This window comes from Scyliorhinus torazame, unplaced genomic scaffold, assembly GCF_047496885.1.
Source record: "Scyliorhinus torazame isolate Kashiwa2021f unplaced genomic scaffold, sScyTor2.1 scaffold_796, whole genome shotgun sequence".
In the NCBI taxonomy this organism is placed as follows: domain Eukaryota; kingdom Metazoa; phylum Chordata; class Chondrichthyes; order Carcharhiniformes; family Scyliorhinidae; genus Scyliorhinus; species Scyliorhinus torazame.
In genome coordinates this window covers 19,326-40,000 of record NW_027308523.1, presented here as the reverse complement: position 1 = coordinate 40,000, position 20,675 = coordinate 19,326, and positions in this window count along the sequence as shown.

Here is a 20,675-nt window from a genome sequence, read left to right as displayed (position 1 = left end):
CGAATCGAGACGAAGGAGGGTGAAAGAGAGCGAAACGAGATGAAGGAGGGTGAAAGATAGCGAAACGAGGCGAAGGAGGGTGAAAGAGAGCTACCCGAGACGAAGGAGGGTGAAAGAGAGTGAAAGGAGATGAAGGTGGGTGAAAGAGAGCGAAACGAGAGGAAGAAAGGTGAATGAGAGCGAAACGAGACGAAGGAGAGTGAAAGAGAGCGAAACGAGAAGAAGGAGGGTGAAAGAGAGCGAAACGAGACGAAGGAGGGTGAACGAGAGTGGAACGAGACGAAGGAGGGTGAAAGAGAGCAAAACGAAATGAAGGAGGGTGGAAGATAGCGAAACGATACGGAGGAAGGTGAAAGAGAGTGAAACGAGACGAAGGAAGGTGAAAGAGAGCGAAACGAGACCAAAGAGGGGGAACGAGAGAGAAACGAGACGATGGAAGGTGAAAGAGAGTGAAACGAGACAAAGGAGGGTGAAAGGGAGCAAAACGAGAATAAGGAGGGTGAAAGAGAGCGAAACGAGATGAAGGAGGGTGAAAGAGAGCGAAACGAGACGAAGGAGGGTGAAAGACGGCAAAACGAGACGAAGGCGGGTGGAACAGGGCGAAGCGAGACGAAGGAGCATGAAAGAGAGCGAAACAAGATGAAGGAGGGTAAAAGAGAGCGAAAAGAGACGAAAGAGGGTAAAAGAGAGTGAAACGAGACGATGGAGGGTGAAAGAGAGTGAAACGAGACGACGGAGGGTGAAAGAGAGCGAAACGAGGCGAAGAAGGGTGTAAGAGAGCGAAACGAGATGAAGGAGGATGAAAGAGAGCGAAAGGAGACGAAGGAGGGTGAAAGAGAGCGGAACGAGACGAAGGAGGTCGAAAGAGAGCGAAAGGAGACGAAGGAGGGTGAAAGAGAGCGAAACGAGAGGAAAGAGGTTGAAAGAGAGCAAAACGAGATGAAGGAGGGTGAAAGAGAGCAAAACGAGAGGAAGGAGGTTGAAAGAGAGCAAAACGAGATGAAGGAGGGTGAAAGAGAGCGAAAAGAGACGAAGGAGGGTGAAAGAAAGCGAAACGAGACGAAGGAGGGTGAAAGAGAGCGAAAGGAATCGAAGGAGGATGAAAGAAAGCGGAACGAGACGAAGGAGGGTGAAAGAGAACGAAACGAGAATAAGGAGGGTGAAAGAGAGCGAAACGAGACGAAGGAGGGCGAAAGAGAGCGAAACAAGATGAAAGAGGGTGGAAGAGAGCGATACGAGACGAAGGAGGGTGAAAGAGAGTGAAACGAGACGAAGGAAGGTGAAAGAGAGCGAAACGAGACCAAAGAGGGTGAAAGAGAGAGAAACGAGAAGAAGGAAGGTGAAAGAGAGCGAAAAGAGACAAAGGAGGGTAAAAGAGAGCTAAACGAGATGAAGGAGGGTGAAAGAGAGCGAAACGAGACGAAGAAGGGTGAAAGAGAGCAAAACAAGTCGAAGGAGTGTGAAACAGAGCGAAACGAGACGAAGGAGGGTGAAAGAGAGCTAAACGAGATGAAGGAGAGTCAAAGAGAGCGAAACGAGATGAAGTAGGGTCAAAGAGGGCGAAACGAGATGAAGGAGGGTGAAACAGGGCGAAGCGAGACGAAGGAGCATGAAAGAGAGCGAAACACAATGAAGGAGGGTAAAAGAGAGCGAAACGAGACGAAAGAGGGTAAAAGTAAGTGAAACGAGACGATGGAGGGTGAAAGAGAGCGAAAAGAGAGGAAGGATAGTGAAAGACATCGAAGCGAGACGAAGGAGGGTGAAAGATTGTGAAACGAGATGAAGGAAGGTGAAAGACAGTGAAACGAGACCAAAGAGGAGAAAGAGAGAGAAACGAGAAGAAGGAAGGTGAAAGAGAGCGAAACGAGACAAAGGAGGGTGAAAGAGAGCGAAACGAGACGAAGGAGGGTGAAAGAGAGCGTAACAAGATGAAGGAGGGTGGAAGAGAGCGAAACGAGACGAAGGAGGGTGAAAGAGAGCGAAACGAGATGAAGGAGGGTCAAAGAGAGCGAAACGAGACGAAGGAGGGTGAAAGAGAGCGAAACGAGACGAAGGAGGGTGAAAGAGAGTGGAACGAGACGAAGGAGGGTGAAAGAGACCGAAACGAGACGAATGATGGTGAAAGAGAGTGAAACGAGACGAAGGAGGGTGAAAGAGAGCGAAACGAGATGAAGGTGGGTGAGAGAGAGCGAAAGAGGTCGAAGGAGGGCGAAAGAGAGCGGAACGAGACGAAGGAGGGTGAAAGAGAACGAAACGAGAAGAAGGAGGGTGAAAGAGAGCTACCCGAGATGAAGGAGGGTGAAAGAGAGTGAAACGAGATGAAGGTGGGTGAAAGAGAGTGAAACGAGATGAAGGTGGGTGAAAGAGAGCGAAACGAGACGAAGGAGGGTGAACGAGAGTGGAACGAGACGAAGGAGGGTGAAAGAGACCGAAACGAGACGAAGGAGTGTGAAAGAGAGTGAAACGAGACGAAGGAGGGTGAAAGAGAGCGAAACGAGATGAAGGTGGGTGAAAGAGATCGAAACAAGACAAAGGAGGGTGAAAGAGAACGAAACGAGACGAAGTAGGCTGAAAGAAAGCGAAACGAGACGAAGGAGGGTGAGAGAGAGCGAAAGGAGTCGAAGGAGGGCGAAAGAGAGCGGAACGAGACGAAGGAGGGCGAAAGAGAACAAAACGAGAAGAAGGAGGGTGAAAGAGAGTGAAACGAGACGAAGGAGGGTGAAAGAGAGCGAAACGAGACGAAGGAGGGTGAAACAGAGCGAAACGAGGCGAAGGAGGGTGAAAGAGAGCTACCTGAGACGAAGGAGGGTGAAAGAGAGTGAAACGAGATGAAGGTGGGTGAAAGAGAGCGAAACGAGAGGAAGAAAGGTGAAAGAGAGCGAAACGAGACGAAGGAGAGTGAAAGAGAGCGAAACGAGAAGAAGGAGGGTGAAAGAGAGCGAAACGAGACGTAGGAGGGTGAACGAGAGTGGAACGAGACGAAGGAGGGTGAAAGAGACCGAAACGAGACGAAGGTGGGTGAATGAGAGTGAAACGAGACGAAGGAGGGTGAAAGAGAGCGAAACAAGATGAAGGTGGGTGAAAGAGATCGAAGCAAGACAAAGGAGGGTGAAAGAGACCGAAACGAGACGAAGGAGGGTGAAAGAGAGTGAAACGAGACGATTGAGGGTGAAAGAGAGCGAAACGAGATGAAGGAGGGTGAAAGAGAGCAAAACGAAATGAAGGAGGGTGGAAGAGAGCGAAACGAGACGAAGGAAGGTGAAAGAGAGTGAAACGAGACGAAGGAAGGTGAAAGAGAGCGAAACGAGACCAAAGAGGGTGAAAGAGGGAGAAACGAGACGAAGGAAGGTGAAAGAGAGTGAAACGAGACAAAGGAGGGTGAAAGGGAGCAAAACGAGAATAAGGAGGGTGAAAGAGAGCGAAACGAGATGAAGGAGGGTGAAAGAGAGCGAAATGAGACGAAGGAGGGTGAAAGACGGCGATACGAGACGAAGGAGGGTGAAAGAGAGTGAAACGAGATGAAGGTGGGTGAAAGAGAGCGAAACGAGAGGAAGAAAGGTGAAAGAGAGCGAAACGAGACGAAGGAGAGTGAAAGAGAGCGAAACGAGAAGAAGGAGGGTGAAAGAGAGCGAAACGAGACGAAGGTGGGGGAAAGTGATCGAGACAAGACAAAGGAGGGTGAAAGAGACCGAAACGAGACGAAGTAGGGTGAAAGAAAGCGAAACGAGACGAAGGAGGGTGAGAGAGAGCGAAAGGAGTCGAAGGAGGGTGAAAGAGAGCGGAACGAGACGAAGGAGGGTGAAAGAGAACGAAACGAGAAGAAGGAGGGTGAAAGAGAGCGAAACGAGACGAAGGAGGGTGAAAGAGAGCGTAACAAGATGAAGGAGGGTGGAAGAGAGCGAAACGAGACGAAGGAGGGTGAAAGAGAGCGAAACGAGATGAAGGAGGGTCAAAGAGAGCGAAACGAGACGAAGGAGGGTGAAACAGAGCTACCCGAGACGAAGGAGGGTGAAAGAGAGTGAAACCAGAGGAAGAAAGGTGAAAGAGAGCGAAACGAGACGAAGGAGAGTGAAAGAGAGCGAAACGAGAAGAAGGAGGGTGAAAGAGAGCGAAACGAGACGACGGAGGGTGAACGAGAGTGGAACGAGACAAAGGAGGGTGAAAGAGACCGAAACGAGACAAAGGAGGGTGAAAGAGACCGAAACCAGACGAAGGAGGGTGAATGAGTGTGAAATGAGACGAAGGAGGGTGAAAGAGAGCGAAACGAGATGAAGGTGGGTGAAAGAGATCGAAACAAGACAAAGGAGGGTGAAAGAGACCGAAACGAGACGAAGGAAAGTGAAAGAGAGCGAAACGAAATGAAGGAGGGTGGATGAGAGCGAAACAAGATGAAGGAAGGTGAAAGAGAGTGAAACGAGACGAAGGAAGGTGAAAGAGAGCGAAACGAGACCAAAGAGGGTGAAAGAGAGAGAAACGAGACGAAGGAAGGTGAAAGAGAGTGAAACGAGACAAAGGAGGGTGAAAGGGAGCAAAACGAGAAAAAGGAGGGTGAAAGAGAGCGAAACGAGATGAAGGAGGGTGAAAGAGAGCGAAACGAGACGAAGGAGGGTGAAAGACGGCAAAACGAGACGAAGGCGGGTGGAACAGGGCGAAGCGAGACAAAGGAGCATGAAAGAGAGCGAAACAAGATGAAGGAGGGTAAAAGAGAGCGAAAAGAGACGAAAGAGGGTAAAAGAGAGTGAAACGAGACGATGGAGGGTGAAAGAGAGCGAAAAGAGAGGAAGGAGGGTGAAAGAGAGCGAAACGAGATGAAGGAGGGTGAAAGAGAGCGAAACGAGAGGAAGGAGGTGAAAGAGAGTGAAACGAGACGACGGAGGGTGAAAGAGAGCGAAACGAGGCGAAGAAGGGTGTAAGAGAGCGAAACGAGATGAAGGAGGATGAAAGAGAGCGAAAGGAGACGAAGGAGGGTGAAAGAGAGCGGAACGAGACGAAGGAGGTCAAAAGAGAGCGAAAGGAGACGAAGGAGGGTGAAAGAGAGCGAAACGAGAGGAAGGAGGTTGAAAGAGAGCAAAACGAGATGAAGGAGGGTGAAAGAGAGCGAAAAGAGACGAAGGAGGGTGAAAGAAAGCGAAACGAGACGAAGGAGGGTGAAAGAGAGCGAAAGGAATCGAAGGAGGATGAAAGAAAGCGGAACGAGACGAAGGAGGGTGAAAGAGAACGAAACGAGAATAAGGAGGGTGAAAGAGAGCGAAACGAGACGAAGGAGGGCGAAAGAGAGCGAAACAAGATGAAAGAGGGTGGAAGAGAGCGATACGAGACGAAGGAGGGTGAAAGAGAGTGAAACGAGACGAAGGAAGGTGAAAGAGAGCGAAACGAGACCAAAGAGGGTGAAAGAGAGAGAAACGAGAAGAAGGAAGGTGAAAGAGAGCGAAAAGAGACAAAGGAGGGTAAAAGAGAGCTAAACGAGATGAAGGAGGGTGAAAGAGAGCGAAACGAGACGAAGAAGGGTGAAAGAGAGCAAAACAAGTCGAAGGAGTGTGAAACAGAGCGAAACGAGACGAAGGAGGGTGAAAGAGAGCTAAACGAGATGAAGGAGAGTCAAAGAGAGCGAAACGAGATGAAGTAGGGTCAAAGAGGGCGAAACGAGATGAAGGAGGGTGAAACAGGGCGAAGCGAGACGAAGGAGCATGAAAGAGAGCGAAACACAATGAAGGAGGGTAAAAGAGAGCGAAACGAGACGAAAGAGGGTAAAAGTAAGTGAAACGAGACGATGGAGGGTGAAAGAGAGCGAAAAGAGAGGAAGGATAGTGAAAGAGATCGAAACGAGACGAAGGAGGGTGAAAGATAGTGAAACGAGATGAAGGAAGGTGAAAGACAGTGAAACGAGACCAAAGAGGAGAAAGAGAGAGAAACGAGAAGAAGGAAGGTGAAAGAGAGCGAAACGAGACAAAGGAGGGTGAAAGAGAGCGAAACGAGACGAAGGAGGGTGAAAGAGAGCGTAACAAGATGAAGGAGGGTGGAAGAGAGCGAAACGAGACGAAGGAGGGTGAAAGAGAGCGAAACGAGATGAAGGAGGGTCAAAGAGAGCGAAACGAGACGAAGGAGGGTGAAAGAGAGCGAAACGAGACGAAGGAGGGTGAAAGAGAGTGGAACGAGACGAAGGAGGGTGAAAGAGACCGAAACGAGACGAAGGAGGGTGAAAGAGAGCGAAACGAGATGAAGGTGGGTGAGAGAGAGCGAAAGAGGTCGAAGGAGGGCGAAAGAGAGCGGAACGAGACGAAGGAGGGTGAAAGAGAACGAAACGAGAAGAAGGAGTGTGAAAGAGAGTGAAACGAGACGAAGGAGGGTGAAAGAGAGCTACCCGAGATGAAGGAGGGTGAAAGAGAGTGAAACGAGATGAAGGCAGGTGAAAGAGAGTGAAACGAGATGAAGGTGGGTGAAAGAGAGCGAAACGAGACGAAGGAGGGTGAACGAGAGTGGAACGAGACGAAGGAGGGTGAAAGAGACCGAAACGAGACGAAGGAGTGTGAAAGAGAGTGAAACGAGACGAAGGAGGGTGAAAGAGAGCGAAACGAGATGAAGGTGGGTGAAAGAGATCGAAACAAGACAAAGGAGGGTGAAAGAGACCGAAACGAGACGAAGTAGGCTGAAAGAAAGCGAAACGAGACGAAGGAGGGTGAGAGAGAGCGAAAGGAGTCGAAGGAGGGCGAAAGAGAGCGGAACGAGACGAAGGAGGGTGAAAGAGAACGAAACGAGAAGAAGGAGGGTGAAAGAGAGTGAAACGAGACGAAGGAGGGTGAAAGAGAGCGTAACAAGATGAAGGAGGGTGGAAGAGAGCGAAACGAGACGAAGGAGGGTGAAAGAGAGCGAAACGAGATGAAGGAGGGTCAAAGAGAGCGAAACGAGACGAAGGAGGGTGAAAGAGAGCGAAACGAGACGAAGGAGGGTGAAACAGAGCGAAACGAGGCGAAGGAGGGTGAAAGAGAGCTACCCGAGACGAAGGAGGGTGAAAGAGAGTGAAACGAGATGAAGGTGGGTGAAAGAGAGCGAAACGAGAGGAAGAAAGGTGAAAGAGAGCGAAACGAGACGAAGGAGAGTGAAAGAGAGCGAAACGAGAAGAAGGAGGGTGAAAGAGAGCGAAACGAGACGTAGGAGGGTGAACGAGAGTGGAACGAGACGAAGGAGGGTGAAAGAGACCGAAACGAGACGAAGGAGGGTGAATGAGAGTGAAACGAGACGAAGGAGGGTGAAAGAGAGCGAAACAAGATGAAGTTGGGTGAAAGAGATCGAAGCAAGACAAAGGAGGGTGAAAGAGACCGAAACGAGACGAAGGAGGGTGAAAGAGAGTGAAACGAGACGATTGAGGGTGAAAGACAGCGAAACGAGATGAAGGAGGGTGAAAGAGAGCAAAACGAAATGAAGGAGGGTGGAAGAGAGCGAAACGAGACGAAGGAAGGTGAAAGAGAGTGAAACGAGACGAAGGAAGGTGAAAGAGAGCGAAACGAGACCAAAGAGGGTGAAAGAGGGAGAAACGAGACGAAGGAAGGTGAAAGAGAGTGAAACGAGACAAAGGAGGGTGAAAGGGAGCAAAACGAGAATAAGGAGGGTGAAAGAGAGCGAAACGAGATGAAGGAGGGTGAAAGAGAGCGAAATGAGACGAAGGAGGGTGAAAGACGGCGATACGAGACGAAGGAGGGTGAAAGAGAGTGAAACGAGATGAAGGTGGGTGAAAGAGAGCGAAACGAGAGGAAGAAAGGTGAAAGAGAGCGAAACGAGACGAAGGAGAGTGAAAGAGAGCGAAACGAGAAGAAGGAGGGTGAAAGAGAGCGAAACGAGACGAAGGTGGGGGAAAGTGATCGAGACAAGACAAAGGAGGGTGAAAGAGACCGAAACGAGACGAAGTAGGGTGAAAGAAAGCGAAACGAGACGAAGGAGGGTGAGAGAGAGCGAAAGGAGTCGAAGGAGGGTGAAAGAGAGCGGAACGAGACGAAGGAGGGTGAAAGAGAACGAAACTAGAAGAAGGAGGGTGAAAGAGAGCGAAACGAGACGAAGGAGGGTGAAAGAGAGCGTAACAAGATGAAGGAGGGTGGAAGAGAGCGAAACGAGACGAAGGAGGGTGAAAGAGAGCGAAACGAGATGAAGGAGGGTCAAAGAGAGCGAAACGAGACGAAGGAGGGTGAAACAGAGCTACCCGAGACGAAGGAGGGTGAAAGAGAGTGAAACGAGAGGAAGAAAGGTGAAAGAGAGCGAAACGAGACGAAGGAGAGTGAAAGAGAGCGAAACGAGAAGAAGGAGGGTGAAAGAGAGCGAAACGAGACGACGGAGGGTGAACGAGAGTGGAACGAGACAAAGGAGGGTGAAAGAGACCGAAACGAGACAAAGGAGGGTGAAAGAGACCGAAACCAGACGAAGGAGGGTGAATGAGAGTGAAATGAGACGAAGGAGGGTGAAAGAGAGCGAAACGAGATGAAGGTGGGTGAAAGAGATCGAAACAAGACAAAGGAGGGTGAAAGAGACCGAAACGAGACGAAGGAAAGTGAAAGAGAGCGAAACGAAATGAAGGAGGGTGGATGAGAGCGAAACAAGATGAAGGAAGGTGAAAGAGAGTGAAACGAGACGAAGGAAGGTGAAAGAGAGCGAAACGAGACCAAAGAGGGTGAAAGAGAGAGAAACGAGACGAAGGAAGGTGAAAGAGAGTGAAACGAGACAAAGGAGGGTGAAAGGGAGCAAAACGAGATAAAGGAGGGTGAAAGAGAGCGAAACGAGATGAAGGAGGGTGAAAGAGAGCGAAACGAGACGAAGGAGGGTGAAAGACGGCGAAACGAGACGAAGGCGGGTGGAACAGGGCGAAGCAAGACGAAGGAGCATGAAAGAGAGCGAAACAAGATGAAGGAGGGTAAAAGAGAGCGCAACGAGACGAAAGAGGGTAAAAGAGAGTGAAACGAGACGATGGAGGGTGAAAGAGAGCGAAAAGAGAGGAAGGAGGGTGAAAGAGAGCGAAACGAGATGAAGGAGGGTGAAAGAGAGCGAAACGAGAGGAAGGAGGGTGAAAGAGAGTGAAACGAGACGAAGGAGGGTGAATGAGAGTGAAATGAGACGAAGGAGGGTGAAAGAGAGCGAAACGAGATGAAGGTGGGTGAAAGAGATCGAAACAAGACAAAGGAGGGTGAAAGAGACCGAAACGAGACGAAGGAAAGTGAAAGAGAGCGAAACGAAATGAAGGAGGGTGGATGAGAGCGAAACGAGACGAAGGAAGGTGAAAGAGAGTGAAACGAGACAAAGGAGGGTGAAAGGGAGCAAAACGAGAAAAAGGAGGGTGAAAGAGAGCGAAACGAGATGAAGGAGGGTGAAAGAGAGCGAAACGAGACGAAGGAGGGTGAAAGACGGCAAAACGAGACGAAGGCGGGTGGAACAGGGCGAAGCGAGACAAAGGAGCATGAAAGAGAGCGAAACAAGATGAAGGAGGGTAAAAGAGAGCGAAAAGAGACGAAAGAGGGTAAAAGAGAGTGAAACGAGACGATGGAGGGTGAAAGAGAGCGAAAAGAGAGGAAGGAGGGTGAAAGAGAGCGAAACGAGATGAAGGAGGGTGAAAGAGAGCGAAACGAGAGGAAGGAGGTGAAAGAGAGTGAAACGAGACGACGGAGGGTGAAAGAGAGCGAAACGAGGCGAAGAAGGGTGTAAGAGAGCGAAACGAGATGAAGGAGGATGAAAGAGAGCGAAAGGAGACGAAGGAGGGTGAAAGAGAGCGGAACGAGACGAAGGAGGTCGAAAGAGAGCGAAAGGAGACGAAGGAGGGTGAAAGAGAGCGAAACGAGAGGAAGGAGGTTGAAAGAGAGCAAAACGAGATGAAGGAGGGTGAAAGAGAGCAAAACGAGAGGAAGGAGGTTGAAAGAGAGCAAAACGAGATGAAGGAGGGTGAAAGAGAGCGAAAAGAGACGAAGGAGGGTGAAAGAAAGCGAAACGAGACGAAGGAGGGTGAAAGAGAGCGAAAGGAATCGAAGGAGGATGAAAGAAAGCGGAACGAGACGAAGGAGGGTGAAAGAGAACGAAACGAGAATAAGGAGGGTGAAAGAGAGCGAAACGAGACGAAGGAGGGCGAAAGAGAGCGAAACAAGATGAAAGAGGGTGGAAGAGAGCGATACGAGACGAAGGAGGGTGAAAGAGAGTGAAACGAGACGAAGGAAGGTGAAAGAGAGCGAAACGAGACCAAAGAGGGTGAAAGAGAGAGAAACGAGAAGAAGGAAGGTGAAAGAGAGCGAAAAGAGACAAAGGAGGGTAAAAGAGAGCTAAACGAGATGAAGGAGGGTGAAAGAGAGCGAAACGAGACGAAGAAGGGTGAAAGAGAGCAAAACAAGTCGAAGGAGTGTGAAACAGAGCGAAACGAGACGAAGGAGGGTGAAAGAGAGCTAAACGAGATGAAGGAGAGTCAAAGAGAGCGAAACGAGATGAAGTAGGGTCAAAGAGGGCGAAACGAGATGAAGGAGGGTGAAACAGGGCGAAGCGAGACGAAGGAGCATGAAAGAGAGCGAAACACAATGAAGGAGGGTAAAAGAGAGCGAAACGAGACGAAAGAGGGTAAAAGTAAGTGAAACGAGACGATGGAGGGTGAAAGAGAGCGAAAAGAGAGGAAGGATAGTGAAAGAGATCGAAACGAGACGAAGGAGGGTGAAAGATAGTGAAACGAGATGAAGGAAGGTGAAAGACAGTGAAACGAGACCAAAGAGGAGAAAGAGAGAGAAACGAGAAGAAGGAAGGTGAAAGAGAGCGAAACGAGACAAAGGAGGGTGAAAGAGAGCGAAACGAGACGAAGGAGGGTGAAAGAGAGCGTAACAAGATGAAGGAGGGTGGAAGAGAGCGAAACGAGACGAAGGAGGGTGAAAGAGAGCGAAACGAGATGAAGGAGGGTCAAAGAGAGCGAAACGAGACGAAGGAGGGTGAAAGAGAGCGAAACGAGACGAAGGAGGGTGAAAGAGAGTGGAACGAGACGAAGGAGGGTGAAAGAGACCGAAACGAGACGAAGGAGGGTGAAAGAGAGCGAAACGAGATGAAGGTGGGTGAGAGAGAGCGAAAGAGGTCGAAGGAGGGCGAAAGAGAGCGGAACGAGACGAAGGAGGGTGAAAGAGAACGAAACGAGAAGAAGGAGTGTGAAAGAGAGTGAAACGAGACGAAGGAGGGTGAAAGAGAGCTACCCGAGATGAAGGAGGGTGAAAGAGAGTGAAACGAGATGAAGGCAGGTGAAAGAGAGTGAAACGAGATGAAGGTGGGTGAAAGAGAGCGAAACGAGACGAAGGAGGGTGAACGAGAGTGGAACGAGACGAAGGAGGGTGAAAGAGACCGAAACGAGACGAAGGAGTGTGAAAGAGAGTGAAACGAGACGAAGGAGGGTGAAAGAGAGCGAAACGAGATGAAGGTGGGTGAAAGAGATCGAAACAAGACAAAGGAGGGTGAAAGAGACCGAAACGAGACGAAGTAGGCTGAAAGAAAGCGAAACGAGACGAAGGAGGGTGAGAGAGAGCGAAAGGAGTCGAAGGAGGGCGAAAGAGAGCGGAACGAGACGAAGGAGGGTGAAAGAGAACGAAACGAGAAGAAGGAGGGTGAAAGAGAGTGAAACGAGACGAAGGAGGGTGAAAGAGAGCGTAACAAGATGAAGGAGGGTGGAAGAGAGCGAAACGAGACGAAGGAGGGTGAAAGAGAGCGAAACGAGATGAAGGAGGGTCAAAGAGAGCGAAACGAGACGAAGGAGGGTGAAAGAGAGCGAAACGAGACGAAGGAGGGTGAAACAGAGCGAAACGAGGCGAAGGAGGGTGAAAGAGAGCTACCCGAGACGAAGGAGGGTGAAAGAGAGTGAAACGAGATGAAGGTGGGTGAAAGAGAGCGAAACGAGAGGAAGAAAGGTGAAAGAGAGCGAAACGAGACGAAGGAGAGTGAAAGAGAGCGAAACGAGAAGAAGGAGGGTGAAAGAGAGCGAAACGAGACGTAGGAGGGTGAACGAGAGTGGAACGAGACGAAGGAGGGTGAAAGAGACCGAAACGAGACGAAGGAGGGTGAATGAGAGTGAAACGAGACGAAGGAGGGTGAAAGAGAGCGAAACAAGATGAAGTTGGGTGAAAGAGATCGAAGCAAGACAAAGGAGGGTGAAAGAGACCGAAACGAGACGAAGGAGGGTGAAAGAGAGTGAAACGAGACGATTGAGGGTGAAAGAGAGCGAAACGAGATGAAGGAGGGTGAAAGAGAGCAAAACGAAATGAAGGAGGGTGGAAGAGAGCGAAACGAGACGAAGGAAGGTGAAAGAGAGTGAAACGAGACGAAGGAAGGTGAAAGAGAGCGAAACGAGACCAAAGAGGGTGAAAGAGGGAGAAACGAGACGAAGGAAGGTGAAAGAGAGTGAAACGAGACAAAGGAGGGTGAAAGGGAGCAAAACGAGAATAAGGAGGGTGAAAGAGAGCGAAACGAGATGAAGGAGGGTGAAAGAGAGCGAAATGAGACGAAGGAGGGTGAAAGACGGCGATACGAGACGAAGGAGGGTGAAAGAGAGTGAAACGAGATGAAGGTGGGTGAAAGAGAGCGAAACGAGAGGAAGAAAGGTGAAAGAGAGCGAAACGAGACGAAGGAGAGTGAAAGAGAGCGAAACGAGAAGAAGGAGGGTGAAAGAGAGCGAAACGAGACGAAGGTGGGGGAAAGTGATCGAGACAAGACAAAGGAGGGTGAAAGAGACCGAAACGAGACGAAGTAGGGTGAAAGAAAGCGAAACGAGACGAAGGAGGGTGAGAGAGAGCGAAAGGAGTCGAAGGAGGGTGAAAGAGAGCGGAACGAGACGAAGGAGGGTGAAAGAGAACGAAACTAGAAGAAGGAGGGTGAAAGAGAGCGAAACGAGACGAAGGAGGGTGAAAGAGAGCGTAACAAGATGAAGGAGGGTGGAAGAGAGCGAAACGAGACGAAGGAGGGTGAAAGAGAGCGAAACGAGATGAAGGAGGGTCAAAGAGAGCGAAACGAGACGAAGGAGGGTGAAACAGAGCTACCCGAGACGAAGGAGGGTGAAAGAGAGTGAAACGAGAGGAAGAAAGGTGAAAGAGAGCGAAACGAGACGAAGGAGAGTGAAAGAGAGCGAAACGAGAAGAAGGAGGGTGAAAGAGAGCGAAACGAGACGACGGAGGGTGAACGAGAGTGGAACGAGACAAAGGAGGGTGAAAGAGACCGAAACGAGACAAAGGAGGGTGAAAGAGACCGAAACCAGACGAAGGAGGGTGAATGAGAGTGAAATGAGACGAAGGAGGGTGAAAGAGAGCGAAACGAGATGAAGGTGGGTGAAAGAGATCGAAACAAGACAAAGGAGGGTGAAAGAGACCGAAACGAGACGAAGGAAAGTGAAAGAGAGCGAAACGAAATGAAGGAGGGTGGATGAGAGCGAAACAAGATGAAGGAAGGTGAAAGAGAGTGAAACGAGACGAAGGAAGGTGAAAGAGAGCGAAACGAGACCAAAGAGGGTGAAAGAGAGAGAAACGAGACGAAGGAAGGTGAAAGAGAGTGAAACGAGACAAAGGAGGGTGAAAGGGAGCAAAACGAGATAAAGGAGGGTGAAAGAGAGCGAAACGAGATGAAGGAGGGTGAAAGAGAGCGAAACGAGACGAAGGAGGGTGAAAGACGGCGAAACGAGACGAAGGCGGGTGGAACAGGGCGAAGCAAGACGAAGGAGCATGAAAGAGAGCGAAACAAGATGAAGGAGGGTAAAAGAGAGCGCAACGAGACGAAAGAGGGTAAAAGAGAGTGAAACGAGACGATGGAGGGTGAAAGAGAGCGAAAAGAGAGGAAGGAGGGTGAAAGAGAGCGAAACGAGATGAAGGAGGGTGAAAGAGAGCGAAACGAGAGGAAGGAGGGTGAAAGAGAGTGAAACGAGACGAAGGAGGGTGAATGAGAGTGAAATGAGACGAAGGAGGGTGAAAGAGAGCGAAACGAGATGAAGGTGGGTGAAAGAGATCGAAACAAGACAAAGGAGGGTGAAAGAGACCGAAACGAGACGAAGGAAAGTGAAAGAGAGCGAAACGAAATGAAGGAGGGTGGATGAGAGCGAAACGAGACGAAGGAAGGTGAAAGAGAGTGAAACGAGATGATGGAAGGTGAAAGAGAGCGAAACGAGACCAAAGAGGGTGAAAGAGAGAGAAACGAGACGAAGGAAGGTGAAAGAGAGTGAAACGAGACAAAGGAGGGTGAAAGGGAGCAAAACGAGACGAAGGAGGGCGAAAGACAGCGAAACAAGATGAAGGAGGGTGGAAGAGAGCGATCCGAGACGAAGGCGGGTGAAAGAGATTGAAACGAGACGAAGGAAGGTGAAAGAGACCAAAAAGAGACCAAACAGGGTGAAAGAGAGAGAAACGAGAAGAAGGAAGGTGAAAGAGAGCGAAACGAGACAAAGGAGGGTAAAAGAGAGCGAAACGAGATGAAGGAGGGTGAAAGAGAGCAAAACGAGACGAAGAAGGGTGAAAGAGAGCGAAACGAGACGCAGGAGGGTGAAAGAGAGCGAAAGGAGACGAAGGAGGGTGAAAGTGAGCGAAACGAGACGAAGGAGGGCGAAAGAGAGCGAAAGGAGTCGAAGGCGGGTGGAACAGGGCGAAGCAGGACGAAGGAGCATGAAAGAGAGCGAAACAAGATGAAGGAGGGTAAAAGAGAGCGAAACGAGACGAAAGAGGGTAAAAGAGAGTGAAACGAGACGATGGAGGGTGAAAGAGAGCGAAAAGAGAGGAAGGAGGGTGAAAGAGAGCGAAAAGAGATGAAGGAGGGTGAAAGAGAGCGAAACGAGAGGAAGGAGGGTGAAAGAGAGTGAAACGAGACGAAGGAGGGTGAAAGAGAGCGAAACGAGACGGAGAAGGGTGAAAGAGAGCGAAACGAGACGAAGGAGGATGAAAGAGAGCGAAAGGAGACGAAGGAGGGTTAAAGAGAGCGGAACGAGACGAAGGAGGTCGAAAGAGAGCGAAAGGAGACGAAGGAGGGTGAAAGAGAGCGAAACGAGAGGAAGGAGGTTGAAAGAAAGCGAAACGAGGTGAAGGAGGGTGAAAGAGAGCGAAAGGAATCGAAGGAGGGTGAAAGAAAGCTGAACGAGACGAAGACGTGTGAAAGAGAGCGAAACGAGATGAAGGAGGGTGAAAGAGAGCGAAACGAGAAGAAGGAGGGTGAAAGAGAGTGAAACGAGACGAAGGAGGGTGAAAGAGAGCGAAACGAGATGAAGGAGTGTCAATGAGAGCGAAACCAGACGAAGGAGGGTGAAAGAGAGCGAAACGAGACGAAGGAGGGTGAAAGAGAGCGAAAGGAGTCGAAGGAGGGTGAAAGAGAACGGAACGAGATGAAGGAGGATGATAGAGACCGAAACGAGGCGAAGGAGGGTGAAAGAGAGCGAAACGAGATGAAGGTGGGTGAAAGAGATCGAAACAAGACAAAGGAGGGTGAAAGAGACCGAAACGAGACGAAGGAGGGTGAAAGAGAGTGAAAAGAGACGAAGGAGGGTGAAAGAGAGTGAAAAGAGACGAAGAAGGGTGAAAGAGAGCGAAACGAGATGAAGGAGGGAGAAAGAGAGCGAAAAGAGACAAAGGAGGGTGAAAGAGGGCGAAACGAGACGAAGGCAGGTGGAACAGAGTGAAACAAGTCGAAGGAGGGTGAAAGAGAGCGAAACGAGACGAAGGAGGGTGAAAGAGAGCAAAACGAGACGAAGGAGAGTGATACAGCGCGAAACGAGACTATGGAGGATGAAAGAGAGCGAAACGAGATGAAGGAGGGTGAAAGAGAGTGAAAAGAGACAAAGGAGGGTAAAAGAGGGTGAAACGAGATGAAGGCGAGTGGAACAGAGCGAAACAAGACGAAGGAGGGTGAAAGAGAGTGAAACGAGACAAAGGAGGGTGAAAGAGAGCGAAACGAGAAGAAGGAGGGTGAAAGAGAGCGAAACGAGACGAAGGAGGGTGAAAGAGAGCGAAACGAGATGAAGGAGGGTGAAAGAGAGCGAAACGAGACGAAGGAGGGTGAAAGAGAGCGAAACGAGACGAAGGAGGGTGAAAGAGAGCGAAACGAGATGAAGGAGGGTGAAAGAGAGCGAAACGAGACGAAGAAAGTGAAAGAGAGCGGAACGAGACGAAGGAGGGTGAAAGAGACCGAAACGAGACGAAGACGTGTGAAAGAGAGCGAAAGGAGTCGAAGGAGGGTGAAAGAAAGCGGAACGAGATGAAGGAGGATGAAAGAGACCGAAACGAGGCGAAGGAGTGTGAAAGAGAGCGAAACGAGATGAAGGTGGGTGAAAGAGATCGAAACAAGACAAAGGAGGGTGAAAGAGACCGAGACGAAGGAGGGTGAAAGAGAGTGAAAAGAGACGAAGGAGGGTGAAAGAGAGCGAAACGAGAAGAAGAAGGGTGAAAGAGAGCGAAATGAGATGAAGGAGGGTGAAAGAGAGCGAAAAGAGACAAAGGAGGGTGAAAGAGGGCGAAACGAGACGAAGGCAGGTGGAACAGAGTGAAACAAGACGAAGGAGGGCGAAAGAGAGCGAAACGAGACGAAGGAGGGTGAAAGAGAGCAAAACGAGACGAAGGAGAGTGAAACAGAGCGAAACGAGACTAAGGAGGATGAAAGAGAGCGAAACGAGACGAAGGAGGATGAAAGAGAGCTAAATGAGACGAAGGAGGGTGAAAGAGAGCGAAACGAGAAGAAGGAGGGTGAAAGAGAGCGAAATGAGACGAAGCAGGGTGAAAGAGAGCGAAAAGAGACAAAGGAGGGTGAAAGAGGGCGAAACGAGACGAAGGCAGGTGGAACAGAGTGAAACAAGACGAAGGAGGGTGAAAGAGAGCGAAGCAAGACGAAGGAGGGTGAAAGAGAGCGAAACGAGACGAAGGAGGGTGAAAGAGAGTGAAACGAGACGAAGGAGGGGAAAGAGAGCGAAACGAGACGAAGGAGGGTGAAAGAGAGCGAAACGAGATGAAGGAGGGTGAAAGAGAGCGGAACGAGACGAAGGCGGGTGAAAGAGATCGAAACGAGACGAAGGCGGGTGAAGAGAGCGAAACGAGATGAAGGAGGGTAAAAGAGAGCGAAACGAGATGAAGGAGTGTCAAAGAGAGCGAAACGAGACGAAGGAGGGTGAAAGAGAGCGAAACGAGATGAAGGAGAGTGAAAGAGAGCGAATAGAGACAAAGGAGGGTGAAAGTGGGCGAAACGAGACGAAGGCGGGTGGAACAGAGCGAAACAAGACGAAGGAGGGTGAAAGAGAGCGAAACGAGACGAAGGAGGGTGAAAGAGAGCAAAACCAGACGAAGGAGTGTGAAACAGAGCGAAACGAGACGAAGGAGGATGAAAGAGAGCGAAACGAGATGAAGGAGTGTGAAAGAGAGTGAAAAGAGACAAAGGAGGGTGAAAGGGGGCGAAAGGAGTCGAAGGAGGGTGAAAAAGAGCGCAACGAGACAAAGGAGGATGAAAGAGACGGAAACGAGGCGAAGGAGGGGGAAAGAGAGCGAAACGAGATGAAGGTGGGTGAAAGAGAGCGAAACGAGATGAAGAAAGTGAAAGAGAGCGGAACGAGACGAAGGAGGGTGAAAGAGACCGAAACGAGACGAAGACGTGTGAAAGAGAGCGAAACGAGATGAAGGAGGGTGAAAGAGAGCGAAACGAGAAGAAGGAGGGTGAAAGAGAGTGAAACGAGATGAAGGAGGGTGAAAGAGAGCGAAACGAGAAGAAGGAGTGTCAAAGAGAGCGAAACGAGATGAAGGAGGGTGAAAGAGAGCGAAACGAGATGAAGGAGGGTGAAAGAGAGCGGAACGAGACGAAGGAGGATGAAAGAGACCGAAACGAGGCGAAGGAGGGTGAAAGAGAGCGAAAAGAGATGAAGGTGGGTGAAAGAGAGCAAAACGAGACGAAGGAGAGTGAAACAGAGCGAAACGAGACTAAGGAGGATGAAAGAGAACGAAATGAGATGAAGGAGGGTGAAAGAGACTGAAAAGAGACAAAGAAGGGTGAAAGAGGGCGAAACGAGACGAAGGCGAGTGGAACAGAGCGAAACAAGACGAAGGAGGGTGAAAGAGACCGAAACGAGACGAAGGCGGGTGAAAGAGAGCGAAACGAGATGATGGAGGGTAAAAGAGAGCGAAACGAGATGAAGGAGAGTCAAAGAGAGCGAAACGAGACGAAGGAGGGTGAAAGAGAGCGAAACGAGATGAAGGAGAGTGAAAGAGAGCGAATAGAGACAAAGGAGTGTGAAAGAGGGCGAAACGAGACGAAGACGGGTGGAACAGAGCGAAACAAGACGAAGGAGGGTGAAAGAGAGCGAAACGAGACGAAGGAGGGTGAAAGAGAGCGAAACGAGACGAAGAAAATGAAAGAGAGCGAAACGAGACGAAGGAGGGTGAAAGAGAGCGAAACGAGACGAAGGAGGGTGAAAGAGAGCAAATCGAGACGAAGGAGTGTGAAACAGAGCGAAACGAGACGAACGAGGATGAAAGAGAGCGAAACGATATGAAGGAGGGTGAAAGAGAGTGAAAAGAGACAAAGGAGGGTGAAAGAGGGCGAAACGAGACGAAGGCGGGTGGAACAGAGCGAAACAAGACGAAGGAGGGTGAAAGAGAGCGAAACGAGACGAAGGAGGGTGAAAGAGAGCGAAACGAGATGAAGGAGGGTGAAAGAGAGCGAAACGAGACGAAGGAGAGTGAAAGAGAGCAAAACGAGACGAAGTAGGGTGAAAGAGAGCGAAACGAGATGAAGGAGGGTGAAAGAGACCGAAACGAGACGAAGACGTGTGAAAGAGAGCGAAACGAGATGAAGGAGGGTGAAAGAGAGCGAAACGAGAAGAAGGAGGGTGAAAGAGAGTGAAACGAGACGAAGGAGGGTGAAAGAGAGCAAAACGAGATGAAGGAGTGTCAATGAGAGCGAAACCAGACGAAGGAGGGTGAAAGAGAGCGAAACGAGACGAAGGAGGGTGAAAGAGAGCGAAAGGAGTCGAAGGAGGGTGAAAGAGAACGGAACGAGACGAAGGAGGATGAAAGAGACCGAAACGAGGCGAAGGAGGGTGAAAGAGAGCGAAACGAGATGAAGGTGGGTGAAAGAGATCGAAACAAGACAAAGGAGGGTGAAAGAGACCGAAACGAGACGAAGGAGGGCGAAAGAGAGTGAAAAGAGACGAAGGAGGGTGAAAGAGAGTGAAAAGAGACGAAGAAGGGTGAAAGAGAGCGAAACGAGATGAAGGAGGGAGAAAGAGAGCGAAACGAGACGAAGGCAGGTGGAACAGAGTGAAACAAGACGAAGGAGGGTGAAAGAGAGCGAAACGAGACGAAGGAGGGTGAAAGAGAGCAAAACGAGACGAAGGAGAGTGATACAGCGCGAAACGAGACTAAGGAGGATGAAAGAGAGCGAAACGAGATGAAGGAGGGTGAAAGAGAGTGAAAAGAGACAAAGGAGGGTGAAAGAGGGCGAAACGAGACGAAGGCGAGTGGAACAGAGCGAAACAAGACGAAGGAGGGTGAAAGAGAGTGAAACGAGACAAAGGAGGGTGAAAGAGAGCGAAACGAGAAGAAGGAGGGTGAAAGAGAGCGAAACGAGACGAAGGAGGGTGAAAGAGAGCGAAACGAGATGAAGGAGGGTGAAAGAGAGCGAAACGAGACGAAGGAGGGTGAAAGAGAGCGAAACGAGGCGAAGGAGGGTGAAAGAGAGCGAAACGAGATGAAGGGGGGTGAAAGAGAGCGAAACGAGACGAAGAAAGTGAAAGAGAGCGGAACGAGACGAAGGAGGGTGAAAGAGACCGAAACGAGACGAAGACGTGTGAAAGAGAGCGAAAGGAGTCGAAGGAGGGTGAAAGAAAGCGGAACGAGACGAATGAGGATGAAAGAGACCGAAACGAGGCGAAGGAGTGTGAAAGAGAGCGAAACGAGATGAAGGTGGGTGAAAGAGATCGAAACAAGACAAAGGAGGGTGAAAGAGACAGAAACGAGACGAAGGAGGGTGAAAGAGAGTGAAAAGAGACGAAGGAGGGTGAAAGAGAGCGAAACGAGAAGAAGAAGGGTGAAAGAGAGCGAAACGAGATGAAGGAGGGTGAAAGAGAGCGAAAAGAGACAAAGGAGGGTGATAGAGGGCGAAACGAGACGAAGGCAGGTGGAACAGAGTGAAACAAGACAAAGGAGGGTGAAAGAGAGCAAAACGAGACGAAGGAGAGTGAAACAGAGCGAAACGAGACTAAGGAGGATGAAAGAGAGCGAAAAGAGATGAAGGAGGGTGAAAGAGAGCGAAACGAGACGAAGAAAGTGAAAGTGAGCGAAACGAGACGAAGGAGGGTGAAAGAGAGCGAAAGGAGACGAAGGAGGGTGAAAGAGAGCGAAACGAGATGAAGGAGGGTGAAAGAGAGCGAAAGGAGTCGAAGGAGGGTGAAAGAGAGCGGAACGAGACGAAGGCGGGTGAAAGAGATCGAAACGAGACGAAGGCGGGTGAAGAGAGCGAAACGAGATGAAGGAGGGTAAAAGAGAGCGAAACGAGATGAAGGAGTGTCAAAGAGAGCGAAACGAGACGAAGGAGGGTGAAAGAGAGCGAAACGAGATGAAGGAGAGTGAAAGAGAGCGAATAGAGACAAAGGAGGGTGAAAGGGGGCGAAAGGAGTCGAAGGAGGGTGAAAGAGAGCGCAACGAGACGAAGGAGGATGAAAGAGACCGAAACGAGGCGAAGGAGGGTGA